The sequence below is a fragment of the Stenella coeruleoalba genome (genome assembly GCF_951394435.1).
Source record: "Stenella coeruleoalba genome assembly, contig: scaffold_34, whole genome shotgun sequence".
In the NCBI taxonomy this organism is placed as follows: domain Eukaryota; kingdom Metazoa; phylum Chordata; class Mammalia; order Artiodactyla; family Delphinidae; genus Stenella; species Stenella coeruleoalba.
In genome coordinates this window covers 2162217-2184990 of record NW_027646159.1, presented here as the reverse complement: position 1 = coordinate 2184990, position 22774 = coordinate 2162217, and the positions used below count along the sequence as shown (strand labels likewise).

Below are 22774 nucleotides of genomic sequence, written 5' to 3'. Positions count from 1 at the left end.
CTCTCTAGGTTTAAGGTATTCTTCCTTCAGCTAAAACATGCATGTGGAACCCAGAGTATGATCAACCATGTGAACGGGAGACGTGTTCAAATATGTCTCAGTTTTCCTCCCCTGGTACTCGGTTGCAACATTCCAGACGATTTACTAACACTCTCCCGACTTGGAGAGTCAGTCCCTTTAACCTCCTGTTTGGCCCAGTTTGCAATTTCTGCGGAAGATGAACAGGAATAGCGAGAACAAATGAGAGGCTAGCTGGAGGTGTCTGGATGGGCAAATTTAACTCTCATTTCCCACCAGGAAGAGGAATTAACCAAAGGCTCAGCATGCCGGGCCGGAACCAGATTAGGGCCTGAAGCCATCCTGCGGTGTTGCGGCCAGCTCAAAAGAAAACGAGTTGAAGAAAGGAGCTCAGGGGCACTGTAATTCACAAACCTGCAGAGTTATAAATGACAGCTATCGTCCAAAAATAGACTGAAGTAAGGCTGCCAAGAGGACTTGAAAGTGGGGCAGAATTGCAGGAAACCGATTTCAGGAGGTAGACTGGAATTGCATTGAAAGCATAGGAAAAGAGGCAGAACGTCCACAATGATGCACTTGGCCAAAAAGGGCGTATGCGTTTTTTCCTGAATATATTCAGGAAAAATCGCATACGCACTTTTTGGCCAACCAAGCAAGCTTGCAAAGGAAATCTGCACTACAATGAAGTCTCACTTCCCCCCGGTCAAAAGGGTCATCTGAAAAAAGTGTAAAATCCAGAAAGGCAGGACAGGCCATGGAGAACTGGGAGCCTTGTTATGCTGATGGGCGGGATGTAAATTGCCAACAACCACTCGGGAGAAGTGTATGGTGTTTCCTGAAACATCTAAAAAACAAAGCAACAGAACCTAGGGCACTTCCACTTATGGTCCTATAGCTTAGGGAAATTAAAATCAAAAAGACACAGCCACCCCAAAGTTTGGAACGGCTCTGTTTACAAGAACCTCGTTTACAGTACAAGTTCAACATCGCAGAAAGTGAAAAGTGGAGAAAGAACTTGTGATATTTACTTACAAAGCAATATCACTCAGCAATGAAATCTGTGTCATCAGGCCCTTAGCAGCACAATGAGTGGATTCAGGTATGATGATTCTAACTGAAATAAGTCACACAGAAAAAGAAACATCATAAGATATCAGTAATACACGGAATGGAAACTTGGCTACACAGGAACTGAATTACAGAACAGAACAGGGTCTCAAATTTAGAAAACCAACTTATGCTTGCTTAAGGGGAAAGGTGAGTTGGGGTGCTGCATAAAACCAGAGATTGAAATGAGCACAGATAAATTTCCTTAAGTCAAATATGGAATAGACAAGAGCTACTCCTTGCTCAACGAAATGGACTCAACACCGCATATTAAACGCCTAAGAATGTACCTGACTAGTAAGTATCTTAAAACCTATGGATTGCTATGTCTCCGAAAGAGAATCAAGCATGTGTACAGGGGCATAAACGCAGCAGTGATAGGATTGGAGAGGTTCGGTGAGCAAATGAAGACCCTTTGAAGTCATATTGCATGGTACCCATTACACGGGTCTTAACTCTTCAGGTTTAAGGTATTCTTCCTTCAGCTAAAACATGCATGTGGAACCCAAGTATGATGAACCATGTGAATGGGAGACGTGTTCAAATATGTCTCAGTTTTCCTCCCGTGGTACTCGGGTGCAACATTCCAGACGCTTTACTAACACTCTCCCCACTTGGAGAGTCAGCACCTTTAACCTCCTGTTTGGCCCAGTTTGCAATTTCTGCGGAAGATGAACAGGAATAGCGAGAACCAATGAGAGACTAGCTGGAGGTGTCTGGACGGGCAAATTTAACTGTCATTTCCCACCAGGAAGAGGAAATAACCAAAGGCTCAGCGTGCCGTACCGGAACCAGATTAGGGCCTGAAGCCATCCTGCGGTGTTGCGGCCAGCTCAAAAGAAAACGAGTTGAAGAAAGGAGCTCAGGGGCACTGTAATTCACAAACTTGCAGAGTTATAAATGACAGCTATCGTCCAAAAATAGACTGAAGTAAGGCTGCCAAGAGGACTTGAAAGTGGGGCAGAATTGCAGGAAACCGATTTCAGGAGGTAGACTGGAATTGCATTGAAAGCATAGGAAAAGAGGCAGAACGTCCACAATGATGCACTTGGCCAAAAAGGGCGTATGCGTTTTTTCCTGAATATATTCAGGAAAAAACGCATACGCCCGTTTTGGCCAACCAAGCAAGCTTGCAAAGGAAATCTGCACTACAATGAAGTCTCACTTCCCCCCGGTCAAAAGGGCCATCTGAAAAAAGTGTAAAATCCAGAAAGGCAGGACAGGCCATGGAGAACTGGGAGCCTTGTTATGCTGATGGGCGGGATGTAAATTGCTAACAACCACTTGGGAGAAGTGTATGGTGTTTCCTGAAACATCTAAAAAACAAAGCAACAGAACCTAGGGCACTTCCACTTATGGTCCTATAGCTTAGGGAAATTAAAATCAAAAAGACACAGCCACCCCAAAGTTTGGAACGGCTCTGTTTACAAGAACCTCGTTTACAGTACAAGTTCAACATCGCAGAAAGTGAAAAATGGATAAAGAAGTTGTGGTATTTACTTACAAAGCAATATCACTCAGCAATGAAATCTGTGTCATCAGGCCCTTAGCAGCACAATGAGTGGATTCAGGTACGATGATTCTAACTGAAATAAGTCACACAGAAAAAGAAACATCATAAGATATCAGTAATACACGGAACGTAAACTTGGCTACACAGGAACTGAATTACAGAACAGAACAGGGTCTCAAATTTAGAAAACCAACTTATGCTTGCTTAAGGGTAAAGGTGAGTTGGGGTGCTGCATAAAACCAGAGATTGAAATGAGCACAGATAAAGTTCCTTAAGTCAAATATGGAATAGACAAGAGCTACTCCTTGCTCAACGAAATGGACTCAACACCGCATATTAAACGCCTAAGAATGTACCTGACTAGTATGTATCTTAAAACCTATGGATTGCTATGTCTCCGAAGGAGAATCAAGCATGTGTACAGGGGCATAAACGCAGCAGTGATAGGATTGGAGAGGTTCGGTGAGCAAATGAAGACCCTTTGAAGTCATATTGCATGGTACCCATTCCACGGATCTTAACTCTCCAGGTTTAAGGTATTCTTCCTTCAGCTAAAACATGCATGTGGAACCCAAGTATGATGAACCATGTGAACGGGAGACGTGTTCAAATATGTCTCAGTTTTCCTCCCCTGGTACTCGGGTGCAACATTCCAGATGCTTTACTAACACTCTCCCCACTTGGAGAGTCAGCGCCTTTAACCTCCTGTTTGGCCCAGTTTGCAATTTCTGCGGAAGATGAACAGGAATAGCGAGAACCAATGAGAGACTAGCTGGAGGTGTCTGGACGGGCAAATTTAACTCTCATTTCCCACCAGGAAGAGGAAATAACCAAAGGCTCAGCGTGCCGTGCCGGAACCAGATTAGGGCCTGAAGCCATCCTGCGGTGTTGCGGCCAGGTCACAAGAAAGCAAGTTGAAGAAAGGAGCTCAGGGGCACTGTAATCCACAAACCTGCAGAGTTATAAATGACAGCTATCGTCCAAAAATAGACTGAAGTAAGGCTGCCAAGAGGACTTGAAAGCGGGGCAGAATTGCAGGAAACCGATTTCAGGAGGTAGACTGGAATTGCATTGAAAGCATAGGAAAAGAGGCAGAACGTCCACAATGATGCACTTGGCCAAAAAGGGCGTATGCGTTTTTTCCTGAATATATTCAGGAAAAAACGCATACGCCCTTTTTGGCCAACCAAGCAAGCTTGCAAAGGAAATCTGCACTACAATGAAGTCTCACTTCCCCCCGGTCAAAAGGGCCATCTGAAAAAAGTGTAAAATCCAGAAAGGCAGGACAGGCCATGGAGAACTGGGAGCCTTGTTACGCTGATGGGCGGGATGTAAATTGCCAACAGACACTCGGGAGAAGTGTATGGTGTTTCCTGAAACATCTAAAAAACAAAGCAACAGAACCTAGGGCACTGCCACTTATGGTCCTATAGCTTAGGGAAATTAAAATCAAAAAGACACAGCCACCCAAAAGATTGGGACGCCTCTGTTTACAAGAACCTCGTTTACAGTACAAGTTCAACATCGCAGAAAGTGAAAAATGGATAAAGAAGTTGTGGTATTTACTTACAAAGCAATATCACTCAGCAATGAAATCTGTGTCATCAGGCCCTTAGCAGCACAATGAGTGGATTCAGGTATGATGATTCTAACTGAAATAAGTCACACAGAAAAAGAAACATCATAAGATATCAGTAATACACGGAATGTAAACTTGGCTACACAGGAACTGAATTACAGAACAGAACAGGGTCTCAAATTTAGAAAACCAACTTATGCTTGCTTAAGGGTAAAGGTGAGTTGGGGTGCTGCATAAAACCAGAGATTGAAATGAGCACAGATAAAGTTCCTTAAGTCAAATATGGAATAGACAAGAGCTACTCTTTGCTCAACGAAATGGACTCAACACCGCATATTAAACGCCTAAGAATGTACCTGACTAGTAAGTATCGTAAAACCTATGGATTGCTATGTCTCCAAAAGAGAATCAAGCATGTGTACAGGGCCATAAATGCAGCAGTGATAGGATTGGAGAGGTTCGGTGAGCAAATGAAGACCCTTTGAAGTCATATTGCATGGTACCCATTCCACGGGTCTTAACTCTCCAGGTTTAAGGTATTCTTCCTTCAGCTAAAACATGCATGTGGAACCCAAGTATGATCAACCATGTGAACGGGAGACGTGTTCAAATATGTCTCAGTTTTCGTCCCCTGGTACTCGGGTGCAACATTCCAGACGCTTTACTAACACTCTCCCCACTTGGAGAGTCAGCGCCTTTAACCTCCTGTTTGGCACAGTTTGCAATTTCTGCGGAAGATGAACAGGAATAGCGAGAACCAATGAGAGACTAGCTGGAGGTGTCTGGACGGGCAAATTTAACTCTCATTTCCCACCAGGAAGAGGAAATAACCAAAGGCTCAGCGTGCCGTGCCGGAACCAGATTAGGGCCTGAAGCCATCCTGCGGTGTTGCGGCCAGGTCACAAGAAAGCAAGTTGAAGAAAGGAGCTCAGGGGCACTGTAATTCACAAACCTGCAGAGTTATAAATGACAGCTATCATCCAAAAATAGACTGAAGTAAGGCTGCCAAGAGGACTTGAAAGCGGGGCAGAATTGCAGGAAACCGATTTCAGGAGGTAGACTGGAATTGCATTGAAAGCATAGGAAAAGAGGCAGAACGTCCACAATGATGCACTTGGCCAAAAAGGGCGTATGCGTTTTTTCCTGAATATATTCAGGAAAAAACGCATACGCCCTTTTTGGCCAACCAAGCAATCTTGCAAAGGAAATCTGCACTACAATGAAGTCTCACTTCCCCCCGGTCAAAAGGGCCATCTGAAAAAAGTGTAAAATCCAGAAAGGCAGGACAGGCCATGGAGAACTGGGAGCCTTGTTACGCTGATGGGCGGGATGTAAATTGCCAACAGACACTCGGGAGAAGTGTATGGTGTTTCCTGAAACATCTAAAAAACAAAGCAACAGAACCTAGGGCACTGCCACTTATGGTCCTATAGCTTAGGGAAATTAAAATCAAAAAGACACAGCCACCCCAATGTTTGGGACGCCTCTGTTTACAAGAACCTCGTTTACAGTACAAGTTCAACATCGCAGAAAGTGAAAAATGGATAAAGAAGTTGTGGTATTTACTTACAAATCAATATCACTCAGCAATGAAATCTATGTCATCAGGCCCTTAGCAGCACAATGAGTGGATTCAGGTATGATGATTCTAACTGAAATAAGTCACACAGAAAAAGAAACATCATAAGATATCAGTAATACACGGAATGGAAACTTGGCTACACAGGAACTGAATTACAGAACAGAACAGGGTCTCAAATTTAGAAAACCAACTTATGCTTGCTTAAGGGGAAAGGTGAGTTGGGGTGCTGCATAAAACCAGAGATTGAAATGAGCACAGATAAAGTTCCTTAAGCCAAATATGGAATAGACAAGAGCTACTCCTTGCTCAACGAAATGGACTCAACACCGCATATTAAACGCCTAAGAATGTACCTGACTAGTAAGTATCTTAAAACCTATGGATTGCTATGTCTCCGAAAGAGAATCAAGCATGTGTACAGGGGCATAAACGCAGCAGTGATAGTTAGGAGAGGTTCGGTGAGCAAATGAAGACCCTTTGAAGTCATATTGCATGGTACCCATTCCACGGGTCTTAACTCTCCAGGTTTAAGGTATTCTTCCTTCAGCTAAAACATGCATGTGGAACCCAAGTATGATCAACCATGTGAACGGGAGACGTGTTCAAATATGTCTCAGTTTTCCTCCCCTGGTACTCGGGTGCAACATTCCAGATGCTTTACTAACACTCTCCCCACTTGGAGAGTCAGCGCCTTTAACCTCCTGTTTGGCCCAGTTTGCAATTTCTGCGGAAGATGAACAGGAATAGCGAGAACCAATGAGAGACTAGCTGGAGGTGTCTGGACGGGCAAATTTAACTCTCATTTCCCACCAGGAAGAGGAAATAACCAAAGGCTCAGCGTGCCATACCGGCACCAGATTAGGGCCTGACGCCATCCTGCGGTGTTGCGGCCAGCTCAAAAGAAAGCGAGTTGAAGAAAGGAGCTCAGAGGCACTGTAATTCACAAACCTGCAGAGTTATAAATGACAGCTATCATCCAAAAATAGACTGAAGTAAGGCTGCCAAGAGGACTTGAAAGCGGGGCAGAATTGCAGGAAACCGATTTCAGGAGGTAGACTGGAATTGCATTGAAAGCATAGGAAAAGAGGCAGAACGTCCACAATGATGCACTTGGCCAAAAAGGGCGTATGCGTTTTTTCCTGAATATATTCAGGAAAAAACGCATACGCCCTTTTTGGCCAACCAAGCAAGCTTGCAAAGGAAATCTGCACTACAATGAAGTCTCACTTCCCCCCGGTCAAAAGGGCCATCTGAAAAAATTGTAAAATCCAGAAAGGCAGGACAGGCCATGGAGAACTGGGAGCCTTGTTATGCTGATGGGCGGGATGTAAATTGCCAACAGACACTCGGGAGAAGTGTATGGTGTTTCCTGAAACATCTAAAAAACAAAGCAACAGAGCCTAGGGCACTTCCTCTTATGGACCTATAGCTTAGGGAAATTAAAATAAAAAAGACACAGCCACCCCAAAGTTTGGAACGGCTCTGTTTACAAGAACCTCGTTTACAGTACAAGTTCAACATCGCAGAAAGTGAAAAATGGATAAAGAAGTTGTGGTATTTACTTACAAAGCAATATCACTCAGCAATGAAATCTGTGTCATCAGGCCCTTAGCAGCACAATGAGTGGATTCAGGTATGATGATTCTAACTGAAATAAGTCACACAGAAAAAGAAACATCATAAGATATCAGTAATACACGGAATGTAAACTTGGCTACACAGGATCTGAATTACAGAACAGAACAGGGTCTCAAATTTAGAAAACCAACTTATGCTTGCTTAAAGGTAAAGGTGAGTTGGGGTTCTGCATAACCAGAGATCGAAATGAGCACAGATAATGTTCCTTAAGCCAAATATGGAATAGACAAGAGCTACTCCTTGCTCAACGAAATGGACTCAACACCGCATATTAAACGCCTAAGAATGTACCTGACTAGTAAGTATCTTAAAACCTATGGATTGCTATGTCTCCGAAAGAGAATCAAGCATGTGTACAGGGGCATAAACGCAGCAGTGATAGGATTGGAGAGGTTCGGTGAGCAAATGAAGACCCTTTGAAGTCATATTGCATGGTACCCATTCCACGGGTTTCAACTACCCAGGTTTAAGGTATTCTTCCTTCAGCTAAAACATGCATGTGGAACCTAGAGTATGATCAACCATGTGATCGGGAGACGTGTTCAAATATGTCTCAGTTTTCGTACCCTGGTACTCGGGTGCAACATTCCAGACGCTTTACTAACACTCTCCCGACTTGGAGAGTCAGTCCCTTTAAACTCCTGTTTGGCCCAGTTTGCAATTTCTGCGGAAGATGAACAGGAATAGCGAGAACCAATGAGAGGCTAGCTGGAGGTGTCTGGACGGGCAAATTTAACTCTCATTTCCCACCAGGAAGAGGAATTAACCAAAGGCTCAGCGTGCCGTGCCGGAACCAGATTAGGGCCTGAAGCCATCCTGCGCTGTTGCGGCCAGGTCACAAGAAAGTGAGTTGAAGAAAGGAGCTCAGGGGCACTGTAATTCACAAACCTGCAGAGTTATAAATGACAGCTATCTTCCAAAAATATACTGAAGTAAGGCTGCCAAGAGGACTTGAAACCAGGGCAGAATTGCAGGAAACCGATTTCAGGAGGTAGACTGGAATTGCATTGAAAGCATAGGAAAAGAGGCAGAACGTCCACAATGATGCACTTGGCCAAAAAGCGCGTATGCGTTTTTTCCTGAATATATTCAGGAAAAAACGCATACGCCCTTTTTGGCCAACCAAGCAAGCTTGCAAAGGAAATCTGCACTACAATGAAGTCTCACTTCCCCCCGGTCAAAAGGGCCATCTGAAAAAATTGTAAAATCCAGAAAGGCAGGACAGGCCATGGAGAACTGGGAGCCTAGTTATGCTGATGGGCGGGATGTAAATTGCCAACAGACACTCGGGAGAAGTGTATGGTGTTTCCTGAAACATCTAAAAAACAAAGCAACAGAGCCTAGGCACTGCCACTTATGGTCCTATAGCTTAGGGAAATTAAAATAAAAAAGACACAGCCACCCCAAAGTTTGGGACGCCTCTGTTTACAAGAACCTCGTTTACAGTACAAGTTCAACATCGCAGAAAGTGAAAAATGGATAAAGAAGTTGTGGTATTTACTTACAAAGCAATATCACTCAGCAATGAAATCTGTGTCATCAGCCCCTTAGCAGCACAATGAGTGGATTCAGGTATGATGATTCTAACTGAAATAAGTCACACAGAAAAAGAAACATCATAAGATATCAGTAATACACGGAACGTAAACTTGGCTACACAGGAACTGAATTACAGAACAGAACAGGGTCTCAAATTTAGAAAACCAACTTATGCTTGCTTAAGGGTAAAGGTGAGTTGGGGTGCTGCATAAAACCAGAGATTGAAATGAGCACAGATAAAGTTCCTTAAGTCAAATATGGAATAGACAAGAGCTACTCCTTGCTCAACGAAATGGACTCAACACCGCATATTAAACGCCTAAGAATGTACCTGACTAGTATGTATCTTAAAACCTATGGATTGCTATGTCTCCGAAAGAGAATCAAGCATGTGTACAGGGGCATAAACGCAGCAGTGATAGGATTGGAGAGGTTCGGTGAGCAAATGAAGACCCTTTGAAGTCATATTGCATGGTACCCATTCCACGGGTCTTAACTATCCAGGTTTAAGGTATTCTTCCTTCAGCAAAAACATGCATGTGGAACCCAAGTATGATAAACCATGTGAACGGGAGACGTGTTCAAATATGTCTCAGTTTTCCTCCCCTGGTACTCGGGTGCAACATTCCAGATGCGTTACTAACACTCTCCCCACTTGGAGAGTCAGCGCCTTTAACCTCCTGTTTGGCCCAGTTTGCAATTTCTGCGGAAGATGAACAGGAATAGCGAGAACCAATGAGAGACTAGCTGGAGGTGTCTGGACGGGCAAATTTAACTCTCATTTCCCACCAGGAAGAGGAAATAACCAAAGGCTCAGCGTGCCGTGCCGGAACCAGATTAGGGCCTGAAGCCATCCTGCGGTGTTGCGGCCAGGTCACAAGAAAGCGAGTTGAAGAAAGGAGCTCAGGGTCGCTGTAATCCACAAACCTGCAGAGTTATAAATGACAGCTATCGTCCAAAAATAGACTGAAGTAAGGCTGCCAAGAGGACTTGAAAGCGGGGCAGAATTGCAGGAAACCGATTTCAGGAGGTAGACTGGAATTGCATTGAAAGCATAGGAAAAGAGGCAGAACGTCCACAATGATGCACTTGGCCAAAAAGGGCGTATGCTTTTTTTCCTGAATATATTCAGGAAAAAACGCATACGCCCTTTTTGGCCAACCAAGCAAGCTTGCAAAGGAAATCTGCACTACAATGAAGTCTCACTTCCCCCCGGTCAAAAGGGTCATCTGAAAAAAGTGTAAAATCCAGAAAGGCAGGACAGGCCATGGAGAACTGGGAGCCTTGTTATGCTGATGGGCGGGATGTAAATTGCCAACAACCACTCGGGAGAAGTGTATGGTGTTTCCTGAAACATCTAAAAAACAAAGCAACAGAACCTAGGGCACTTCCACTTATGGTCCTATAGCTTAGGGAAATTAAAATCAAAAAGACACAGCCACCCCAAAGTTTGGAACGGCTCTGTTTACAAGAACCTCGTTTACAGTACAAGTTCAACATCGCAGAAAGTGAAAAATGGATAAAGAAGTTGTGGTATTTACTTAACAAAGCAATATCACTCAGCAATGAAATCTGTGTCATCAGGCCCTTAGCAGCACAATGAGTGGATTCAGGTATGATGATTCTAACTGAAATAAGTCACACAGAAAAAGAAACATCATAAGATATCAGTAATACACGGAACGTAAACTTCGCTACACAGGAACTGAATTACAGAACAGAACAGGGTCTCAAATTTAGAAAACCAACTTATGCTTGCTTAAGGGTAAAGGTGAGTTGGGGTGCTGCATAAAACCAGAGATTGAAGTGAGCACAGATAAAGTTCCTTAAGTCAAATATGGAATAGACAAGAGCTACTCCTTGCTCAACGAAATGGACTCAACACCGCATATTAAACGCCTAAGAATGTACCTGACTAGTATGTATCTTAAAACCTATGGATTGCTATGTCTCCGAAAGAGAATCATGCATGTGTACAGGGGCATAAACGCAGCAGTGATAGGATTGGAGAGGTTCGGTGAGCAAATGAAGACCCTTTGAAGTCATATTGCATGGTACCCATTCCACGGGTCTTAACTCTCCAGGTTTAAGGTATTCTTCCTTCAGCTAAAACATGCATGTGGAACCCAAGTATGATGAACCATGTGAACGGGAGACGTGTTCAAATATGTCTCAGTTTTCCTCCCCTGGTACTCGGGTGCAACATTCCAGATGCTTTACTAACACTCTCCCCACTTGGAGAGTCAGCGCCTTTAACCTCCTGTTTGGCCCAGTTTGCAATTTCTGCGGAAGATGAACAGGAATAGCGAGAACCAATGAGAGACTAGCTGGAGGTGTCTGGACGGGCAAATTTAACTCTCATTTCCCACCAGGAAAAGGAATTAACCAAAGGCTCAGCGTGCCGTGCCGGAACCAGATTAGGGCCTGAAGCCATCCTGCGGTGTTGCGGCCAGGTCACAAGAAAGCGAGTTGAAGAAAGGAGCTCAGGGGCACTGTAATTCACAAACCTGCAGAGTTATAAATGACAGCTATCGTCCAAAAATATACTGAAGTAAGCCTGCCAAGAGGACTTGAAAGCGGGGCAGAATTGCAGGAAACCGATTTCAGGAGTTAGACTGGAATTGCATTGAAAGCATAGGAAAAGAGGCAGAACGTCCACAATGATGCACTTGGCCAAAAACGGCGTATGCGTTTTTTCCTGAATATATTCAGGAAAAAACGCATACGCCCTTTTTGGCCAACCAAGCAAGCTTGCAAAGGAAATCTGCACTACAATGAAGTCTCACTTCCCCCCGGTCAAAAGGGCCATCTGAAAAAAGTGTAAAATCCAGAAAGGCAGGACAGGCCATGGAGAACTGGGAGCCTTGTTATGCTGATGGGCGGGATGTAAATTGCCAACAGACACTCGGGAGAAGTATATGGTGTTTCCTGAAACATCTAAAAAACAAAGCAACAGAGCCTAGGGCACTTCCTCTTATGGACCTATAGCTTAGGGAAATTAAAATAAAAAAGACACAGCCACCCCAAAGTTTGGAACGGCTCTGTTTACAAGAACCTCGTTTACAGTACAAGTTCAACATCGCAGAAAGTGAAAAATGGATAAAGAAGTTGTGGTATTTACTTACAAAGCAATATCACTCAGCAATGAAATCTGTGTCATCAGGCCCTTAGCAGCACAATGAGTGGATTCAGGTATGATGATTCTAACTGAAATAAGTCACACAGAAAAAGAAACATCATAAGATATCAGTAATACACGGAATGTAAACTTGGCTACACAGGAACTGAATTACAGAACAGAACAGGGTCTCAAATTTAGAAAACCAACTTATGCTTGCTTAAGGGTAAAGGTGAGTTGGGGTTCTGCATAACCAGAGATCGAAATGAGCACAGATAATGTTCCTTAAGCCAAATATGGAATAGACAAGAGCTACTCCTTGCTCAATGAAATGGACTCAACACCGCATATTAAACGCCTAAGAATGTACCTGACTAGTAAGTATCTTAAAACCTATGGATTGCTATGTCTCCGAAAGAGAATCAAGCATGTGTACAGGGGCATAAATGCAGCAGTGATAGGATTGGAGAGGTTCGGTGAGCAAATGAAGACCCTTTGAAGTCATATTGCATGGTACCCATTCCACGGGTTTCAACTACCCAGGTTTAAGGTATTCTTCCTTCAGCTAAAACATGCATGTGGAACCTAGAGTATGATCAACCATGTGATCGGGAGACGTGTTCAAATATGTCTCAGTTTTCGTACCCTGGTACTTGGGTGCAACATTCCAGACGCTTTACTAACACTCTCCCGACTTGGAGAGTCAGTCCCTTTAACCTCCTGTTTGGCCCAGTTTGCAATTTCTGCGGAAGATGAACAGGAATAGCGAGAACCAATGAGAGGCTAGCTGGAGGTGTCTGGACGGGCAAATTTAACTCTCATTTCCCACCAGGAAGAGGAATTAACCAAAGGCTCAGCATGCCGTGCCGGAACCAGATTAGGGCCTGAAGCCATGCTGCGGTGTTGCGGCCAGGTCACAAGAAAGTGAGTTGAAGAAAGGAGCTCAGGGGCACTGTAATTCACAAACCTGCAGAGTTATAAATGACAGCTATCTTCCAAAAATATACTGAAGTAAGGCTGCCAAGAGGACTTGAAAGTGGGGCAGAATTGCAGGAAACCGATTTCAGGAGGTAGACTGGAATTGCATTGAAAGCATAGGAAAAGAGGCAGAACGTCCACAATGATGCACTTGGCCAAAAAGCGCGTATGCGTTTTTTCCTGAATATATTCAGGAAAAAACGCATACGCCCTTTTTGGCCAACCAAGCAAGCTTGCAAAGGAAATCTGCACTACAATGAAGTCTCACTTCCCCCCGGTCAAAAGGGCCATCTGAAAAAAGTGTAAAATCCAGAAAGGCAGGACAGGCCATGGAGAACTGGGAGCCTTGTTATGCTGATGGGCGGGATGTAAATTGCCAACAGACACTCGGGAGAAGTGTATGGTGTTTCCTGAAACATCTAAAAAACAAAGCAACAGAGCCTAGGGCACTTCCACTTATGGTCCTATAGCTTAGGGAAATTAAAATCAAAAAGACACAGCCACCCCAAAGTTTGGGACGCCTCTGTTTACAAGAACCTCGTTTACCGTACAAGTTCAATATCACAGAAAGTGAAAAATGGATAAAGAACTTGTGGTACTTACGTACAATGCAGTATCACTCAGCAATGAAATCTATGTCATCAGGCCCGTAGCAGCATAATGAGTGGATTCAGGTACGATGATTCTAACTGAAATAAGTCACACAGAAAAAGAAACATCATAAGATATCACTAATACACGGAATTTAAACTTGGCTACACAGGAACTGCATTCCAAAACAAAACAGGGTCTCAAATTTAGAAAACCAACTTATGCTTGCTTAAGGGGAAAGGTGAGTTGGGGTGCTGCATAAAACCAGAGATTGAAATGAGCACAGATAAAGTTCCTTAAGTCAAATATGGAATAGACAAGAGCTACTCCTTGCTCAACGAAATGGACTCAAAACCCCATATTAAACGCCTAAGAATGTACCTGACCAGTAAGTATCTTAAAACCTATGGATTGCTATGTCTCCAAAAGAGAATCAAGCGTGTGTACAGGGGCATAAACGCAGCAGTGATAGGATTGGAGAGTTTCGGTGAGCAAATGAAGACCCTTTGAAGTCATATTGCATGGTACCCATTACACGGGTCTCAACTCTCTAGGTTTAAGGTATTCTTCCTTCAGCTAAAACATGCATGTGGAACCCAGAGTATGATCAACCATGTGAACGGGAGACGTGTTCAAATATGTCTCAGTTTTCCTCCCCTGGTACTCGGTTGCAACATTCCAGACGATTTACTAACACTCTCCCGACTTGGAGAGTCAGTCCCTTTAACCTCCTGTTTGGCCCAGTTTGCAATTTCTGCGGAAGATGAACAGGAATAGCGAGAACAAATGAGAGGCTAGCTGGAGGTGTCTGGATGGGCAAATTTAACTCTCATTTCCCACCAGGAAGAGGAATTAACCAAAGGCTCAGCATGCCGGGCCGGAACCAGATTAGGGCCTGAAGCCATCCTGCGGTGTTGCGGCCAGCTCAAAAGAAAACGAGTTGAAGAAAGGAGCTCAGGGGCACTGTAATTCACAAACCTGCAGAGTTATAAATGACAGCTATCGTCCAAAAATAGACTGAAGTAAGGCTGCCAAGAGGACTTGAAAGTGGGGCAGAATTGCAGGAAACCGATTTCAGGAGGTAGACTGGAATTGCATTGAAAGCATAGGAAAAGAGGCAGAACGTCCACAATGATGCACTTGGCCAAAAAGGGCGTATGCGTTTTTTCCTGAATATATTCAGGAAAAATCGCATACGCACTTTTTGGCCAACCAAGCAAGCTTGCAAAGGAAATCTGCACTACAATGAAGTCTCACTTCCCCCCGGTCAAAAGGGCCATCTGAAAAAAGTGTAAAATCCAGAAAGGCAGGACAGGCCATGGAGAACTGGGAGCCTTGTTATGCTGATGGGCGGGATGTAAATTGCCAACAACCACTCGGGAGAAGTGTATGGTGTTTCCTGAAACATCTAAAAAACAAAGCAACAGAACCTAGGGCACTTCCACTTATGGTCCTATAGCTTAGGGAAATTAAAATCAAAAAGACACAGCCACCCCAAAGTTTGGAACGGCTCTGTTTACAAGAACCTCGTTTACAGTACAAGTTCAACATCGCAGAAAGTGAAAAATGGATAAAGAAGTTGTGGTATTTACTTACAAAGCAATATCACTCAGCAATGAAATCTGTGTCATCAGGCCCTTAGCAGCACAATGAGTGGATTCAGGTATGATGATTCTAACTGAAATAAGTCACACAGAAAAAGAAACATCATAAGATATCAGTAATACACGGAATGGAAACTTGGCTACACAGGAACTGAATTACAGAACAGAACAGGGTCTCAAATTTAGAAAACCAACTTATGCTTGCTTAAGGGGAAAGGTGAGTTGGGGTGCTGCATAAAACCAGAGATTGAAATGAGCACAGATAAATTTCCTTAAGTCAAATATGGAATAGACAAGAGCTACTCCTTGCTCAACGAAATGGACTCAACACCGCATATTAAACGCCTAAGAATGTACCTGACTAGTAAGTATCTTAAAACCTATGGATTGCTATGTCTCCGAAAGAGAATCAAGCATGTGTACAGGGGCATAAACGCAGCAGTGATAGGATTGGAGAGGTTCGGTGAGCAAATGAAGACCCTTTGAAGTCATATTGCATGGTACCCATTACACGGGTCTTAACTCTTCAGGTTTAAGGTATTCTTCCTTCAGCTAAAACATGCATGTGGAACCCAAGTATGATGAACCATGTGAATGGGAGACGTGTTCAAATATGTCTCAGTTTTCCTCCCGTGGTACTCGGGTGCAACATTCCAGACGCTTTACTAACACTCTCCCCACTTGGAGAGTCAGCACCTTTAACCTCCTGTTTGGCCCAGTTTGCAATTTCTGCGGAAGATGAACAGGAATAGCGAGAACCAATGAGAGACTAGCTGGAGGTGTCTGGACGGGCAAATTTAACTGTCATTTCCCACCAGGAAGAGGAAATAACCAAAGGCTCAGCGTGCCGTACCGGAACCAGATTAGGGCCTGAAGCCATCCTGCGGTGTTGCGGCCAGCTCAAAAGAAAACGAGTTGAAGAAAGGAGCTCAGGGGCACTGTAATTCACAAACTTGCAGAGTTATAAATGACAGCTATCGTCCAAAAATAGACTGAAGTAAGGCTGCCAAGAGGACTTGAAAGTGGGGCAGAATTGCAGGAAACCGATTTCAGGAGGTAGACTGGAATTGCATTGAAAGCATAGGAAAAGAGGCAGAACGTCCACAATGATGCACTTGGCCAAAAAGGGCGTATGCGTTTTTTCCTGAATATATTCAGGAAAAAACGCATACGCCCGTTTTGGCCAACCAAGCAAGCTTGCAAAGGAAATCTGCACTACAATGAAGTCTCACTTCCCCCCGGTCAAAAGGGCCATCTGAAAAAAGTGTAAAATCCAGAAAGGCAGGACAGGCCATGGAGAACTGGGAGCCTTGTTATGCTGATGGGCGGGATGTAAATTGCTAACAACCACTTGGGAGAAGTGTATGGTGTTTCCTGAAACATCTAAAAAACAAAGCAACAGAACCTAGGGCACTTCCACTTATGGTCCTATAGCTTAGGGAAATTAAAATCAAAAAGACACAGCCACCCCAAATTTTGGAACGGCTCTGTTTACAAGAACCTCGTTTACAGTACAAGTTCAACATCGCAGAAAGTGAAAAATGGATAAAGAAGTTGTGGTATTTACTTACAAAGCAATATCACTCAGCAATGAAATCTGTGTCATCAGGCCCTTAGCAGCACAATGAGTGGATTCAGGTACGATGATTCTAACTGAAATAAGTCACACAGAAAAAGAAACATCATAAGATATCAGTAATACACGGAACGTAAACTTGGCTACACAGGAACTGAATTACAGAACAGAACAGGGTCTCAAATTTAGAAAACCAACTTATGCTTGCTTAAGGGTAAAGGTGAGTTGGGGTGCTGCATAAAACCAGAGATTGAAATGAGCACAGATAAAGTTCCTTAAGTCAAATATGGAATAGACAAGAGCTACTCCTTGCTCAACGAAATGGACTCAACACCGCATATTAAACGCCTAAGAATGTACCTGACTAGTATGTATCTTAAAACCTATGGATTGCTATGTCTCCGAAGGAGAATCAAGCATGTGTACAGGGGCATAAACGCAGCAGTGATAGGATTGGAGAGGTTCGGTGAGCAAATGAAGACCCTTTGAAGTCATATTGCATGGTACCCATTCCACGGATCTTAACTCTCCAGGTTTAAGGTATTCTTCCTTCAGCTAAAACATGCATGTGGAACCCAAGTATGATGAACCATGTGAACGGGAGACGTGTTCAAATATGTCTCAGTTTTCCTCCCCTGGTACTCGGGTGCAACATTCCAGATGCTTTACTAACACTCTCCCCACTTGGAGAGTCAGCGCCTTTAACCTCCTGTTTGGCCCAGTTTGCAATTTGTGCGGAAGATGAACAGGAATAGCGAGAACCAATGAGAGACTAGCTGGAGGTGTCTGGACGGGCAAATTTAACTCTCATTTCCCACCAGGAAGAGGAAATAACCAAAGGCTCAGCGTGCCGTGCCGGAACCAGATTAGGGCCTGAAGCCATCCTGCGGTGTTGCGGCCAGGTCACAAGAAAGCAAGTTGAAGAAAGGAGCTCAGGGGCACTGTAATCCACAAACCTGCAGAGTTATAAATGACAGCTATCGTCCAAAAATAGACTGAAGTAAGGCTGCCAAGAGGACTTGAAAGCGGGGCAGAATTGCAGGAAACCGATTTCAGGAGGTAGACTGGAATTGCATTGAAAGCATAGGAAAAGAGGCAGAACGTCCACAATGATGCACTTGGCCAAAAAGGGCGTATGCGTTTTTTCCTGAATATATTCAGGAAAAAACGCATACGCCCTTTTTGGCCAACCAAGCAAGCTTGCAAAGGAAATCTGCACTACAATGAAGTCTCACTTCCCCCCGGTCAAAAGGGCCATCTGAAAAAAGTGTAAAATCCAGAAAGGCAGGACAGGCCATGGAGAACTGGGAGCCTTGTTATGCTGATGGGCGGGATGTAAATTGCCAACAACCACTCCGGAGAAGTGTATGGTGTTTCCTGAAACATCTAAAAAACAAAGTAACAGAGCCTAGGGCACTTCCGCTTATTGTCCTATAGCTTAGGGAAATTAAAATCAAAAAGATACAGCCACCCCAAAGTTTGGAACGGCTCTGTTTACAAGAACCTCGTTTACAGTACAAGTTCAACATCGCAGAAAGTGAAAAATGGATAAAGAAGTTGTGGTATTCACTTACAAAGCAATATCACTCAGCAATGAAATCTATGTCATCAGGCCCTTAGCAGCACAATGAGTGGATTCAGGTATGATGATTCTAACTGAAATAAGTCACACAGAAAAAGAAACATCATAAGATATCAGTAATACACGGAATGGAAACTTGGCTACACAGGAACTGAATTACAGAACAGAACAGGGTCTCAAATTTAGAAAACCAACTTATGCTTGCTTAAGTGTAAAGGTGAGTTGGGGTGCTGCATAAAACCAGAGATTGAAATGAGCACAGATAAAGTTCCTTAAGTCAAATATGGAATAGACAAGAGCTACTCCTTGCTCAACGAAATGGACTCAACACCGCATATTATACGCCTAAGAATGTACCTGACTAGTAAGTATCGTAAAACCTATGGATTGCTATGTCTCCAAAAGAGAATCAAGCATGTGTACAGGGGCATAAACGCAACAGTGGTAGGATTGGAGAGGTTCGGTGAGCAAATGAAGACCCTTTGAAGTCATATTGCATGGTACCCATTACACGGGTCTCAACTACCCAGGTTTTAGGTATTCTTCCTTCAGCTAAAACATGCATGTGGAACCCAAGTATGATCAACCATGTGAACGGGAGACGTGTTCAAATATGTCTCAGTTTTCCTCCCCTGGTACTCGGGTGCAACATTCCAGACGCTTTACTAAGACTCTCCTCACTTGGAGAGTCAGCGCCTTTAACCTCCTGTTTGGCCCAGTTTGCAATTTCTGCGGAAGATGAACAGGAATAGCGAGAACCAATGAGAGACTAGCTGGAGGTGTATGGACGGGCAAATTTAACTCTCATTTCCCACCAGGAAGAGGAATTAACCAAAGGCTCAGCATGCCGTGCCGGAACCAGATTAGGGCCTGAAGCCATCCTGCGGTGTTGCGGCCAGCTCAAAAGAAAGCGAGTTGAAGAAAGGAGCTCAGGGGCACTGTAATTCACAAACCTGCAGAGTTATAAATGACAGCTATCGTCCAAAAATAGACTGAAGTAAGGTTGCCAAGAGGACTTGAAAGCGGGGCAGAATTGCAGGAAACCGATTTCAGGAGGTAGACTGGAATTGCATTGAAAGCATAGGAAAAGAGGCAGAACGTCCACAATGATGCACTTGGCCAAAAAGCGCGTATGCGTTTTTTCCTGAATATATTCAGGAAAAAACGCATACGCGCTTTTTGGCCAACCAAGCAAGCTTGCAAAGGAAATCTGCACTACAATGAAGTCTCACTTCCCCCCGGTCAAAAGGGCCATCTGAAAAAAGTGTAAAATCCAGAAAGGCAGGACAGGCCATGGAGAACTGGGAGCCTTGTTATGCTGATGGGCGGGATGTAAATTGCCAACAGACACTCGGGAGAAGTGTATGGTGTTTCCTGAAACATCTAAAAAACAAAGCAACAGAGCCTAGGCACTGCCACTTATGGTCCTATAGCTTAGGGAAATTAAAATCAAAAAGACACAGCCACCCCAAAGTTTGGGAAGCCTCTGTTTATGAGAACCTCGTTTACAGTACAAGTTCAACATCGCAGAAAGTGAAAAATGGATAAAGTTGTGGTATTTACTTACAAAGCAATATCACTCAGCAATGAAATCTGTGTCATCAGGCCCTTAGCAGCACAATGAGTGGATTCAGGTATGATGATTCTAACTGAAATAAGTCACACAGAAAAAGAAACATCATAAGATATCAGTAATACACGGAATGGAAACTTGGCTACACAGGAACTGAATTACAGAACAGAACAGGGTCTCAAATTTAGAAAACCAACTTATGCTTGCTTAAGGGGAAAGGTGAGTTGGGGTGCTGCATAAAACCAGAGATTGAAATGAGCACAGATAAATTTCCTTAAGTCAAATATGGAATAGACAAGAGCTACTCCTTGCTCAACGAAATGGACTCAACACCGCATATTAAACGCCTAAGAATGTACCTGACTAGTAAGTATCTTAAAACCTATGGATTGCTATGTCTCCGAAAGAGAATCAAGCATGTGTACAGGGGCATAAACGCAGCAGTGATAGGATTGGAGAGGTTCGGTGAGCAAATGAAGACCCTTTGAAGTCATATTGCATGGTACCCATTACACGGGTCTTAACTCTTCAGGTTTAAGGTATTCTTCCTTCAGCTAAAACATGCATGTGGAACCCAAGTATGATGAACCATGTGAATGGGAGACGTGTTCAAATATGTCTCAGTTTTCCTCCCGTGGTACTCGGGTGCAACATTCCAGACGCTTTACTAACACTCTCCCCACTTGGAGAGTCAGCACCTTTAACCTCCTGTTTGGCCCAGTTTGCAATTTCTGCGGAAGATGAACAGGAATAGCGAGAACCAATGAGAGACTAGCTGGAGGTGTCTGGACGGGCAAATTTAACTGTCATTTCCCACCAGGAAGAGGAAATAACCAAAGGCTCAGCGTGCCGTACCGGAACCAGATTAGGGCCTGAAGCCATCCTGCGGTGTTGCGGCCAGCTCAAAAGAAAACGAGTTGAAGAAAGGAGCTCAGGGGCACTGTAATTCACAAACTTGCAGAGTTATAAATGACAGCTATCGTCCAAAAATAGACTGAAGTAAGGCTGCCAAGAGGACTTGAAAGTGGGGCAGAATTGCAGGAAACCGATTTCAGGAGGTAGACTGGAATTGCATTGAAAGCATAGGAAAAGAGGCAGAACGTCCACAATGATGCACTTGGCCAAAAAGGGCGTATGCGTTTTTTCCTGAATATATTCAGGAAAAAACGCATACGCCCGTTTTGGCCAACCAAGCAAGCTTGCAAAGGAAATCTGCACTACAATGAAGTCTCACTTCCCCCCGGTCAAAAGGGCCATCTGAAAAAAGTGTAAAATCCAGAAAGGCAGGACAGGCCATGGAGAACTGGGAGCCTTGTTATGCTGATGGGCGGGATGTAAATTGCTAACAACCACTTGGGAGAAGTGTATGGTGTTTCCTGAAACATCTAAAAAACAAAGCAACAGAACCTAGGGCACTTCCACTTATGGTCCTATAGCTTAGGGAAATTAAAATCAAAAAGACACAGCCACCCCAAATTTTGGAACGGCTCTGTTTACAAGAACCTCGTTTACAGTACAAGTTCAACATCGCAGAAAGTGAAAAATGGATAAAGAAGTTGTGGTATTTACTTACAAAGCAATATCACTCAGCAATGAAATCTGTGTCATCAGGCCCTTAGCAGCACAATGAGTGGATTCAGGTACGATGATTCTAACTGAAATAAGTCACACAGAAAAAGAAACATCATAAGATATCAGTAATACACGGAACGTAAACTTGGCTACACAGGAACTGAATTACAGAACAGAACAGGGTCTCAAATTTAGAAAACCAACTTATGCTTGCTTAAGGGTAAAGGTGAGTTGGGGTGCTGCATAAAACCAGAGATTGAAATGAGCACAGATAAAGTTCCTTAAGTCAAATATGGAATAGACAAGAGCTACTCCTTGCTCAACGAAATGGACTCAACACCGCATATTAAACGCCTAAGAATGTACCTGACTAGTATGTATCTTAAAACCTATGGATTGCTATGTCTCCGAAGGAGAATCAAGCATGTGTACAGGGGCATAAACGCAGCAGTGATAGGATTGGAGAGGTTCGGTGAGCAAATGAAGACCCTTTGAAGTCATATTGCATGGTACCCATTCCACGGATCTTAACTCTCCAGGTTTAAGGTATTCTTCCTTCAGCTAAAACATGCATGTGGAACCCAAGTATGATGAACCATGTGAACGGGAGACGTGTTCAAATATGTCTCAGTTTTCCTCCCCTGGTACTCGGGTGCAACATTCCAGATGCTTTACTAACACTCTCCCCACTTGGAGAGTCAGCGCCTTTAACCTCCTGTTTGGCCCAGTTTGCAATTTGTGCGGAAGATGAACAGGAATAGCGAGAACCAATGAGAGACTAGCTGGAGGTGTCTGGACGGGCAAATTTAACTCTCATTTCCCACCAGGAAGAGGAAATAACCAAAGGCTCAGCGTGCCGTGCCGGAACCAGATTAGGGCCTGAAGCCATCCTGCGGTGTTGCGGCCAGGTCACAAGAAAGCAAGTTGAAGAAAGGAGCTCAGGGGCACTGTAATCCACAAACCTGCAGAGTTATAAATGACAGCTATCGTCCAAAAATAGACTGAAGTAAGGCTGCCAAGAGGACTTGAAAGCGGGGCAGAATTGCAGGAAACCGATTTCAGGAGGTAGACTGGAATTGCATTGAAAGCATAGGAAAAGAGGCAGAACGTCCACAATGATGCACTTGGCCAAAAAGGGCGTATGCGTTTTTTCCTGAATATATTCAGGAAAAAACGCATACGCCCTTTTTGGCCAACCAAGCAA

The 22774-nt window shown here is 43.8% G+C and overlaps 1 long non-coding RNA gene across 2 annotated transcripts in view; it reads right to left on the bottom strand.

Annotated features, from left to right (window-relative positions):
* The window catches only part of LOC307181295, a 1377052-nt gene extending 1366484 nt beyond the window's left edge, over positions 1-10568 (bottom strand). For both annotated transcript variants that reach the window (XR_013826358.1, XR_013826359.1), the window contains exon 1: positions 10523-10568. This is a non-coding gene — a long non-coding RNA (uncharacterized lncRNA). The remainder of the gene's footprint in view (positions 1-10522) is intronic.
* Between the last annotated feature and the right edge of the window lie 12206 nt (positions 10569-22774).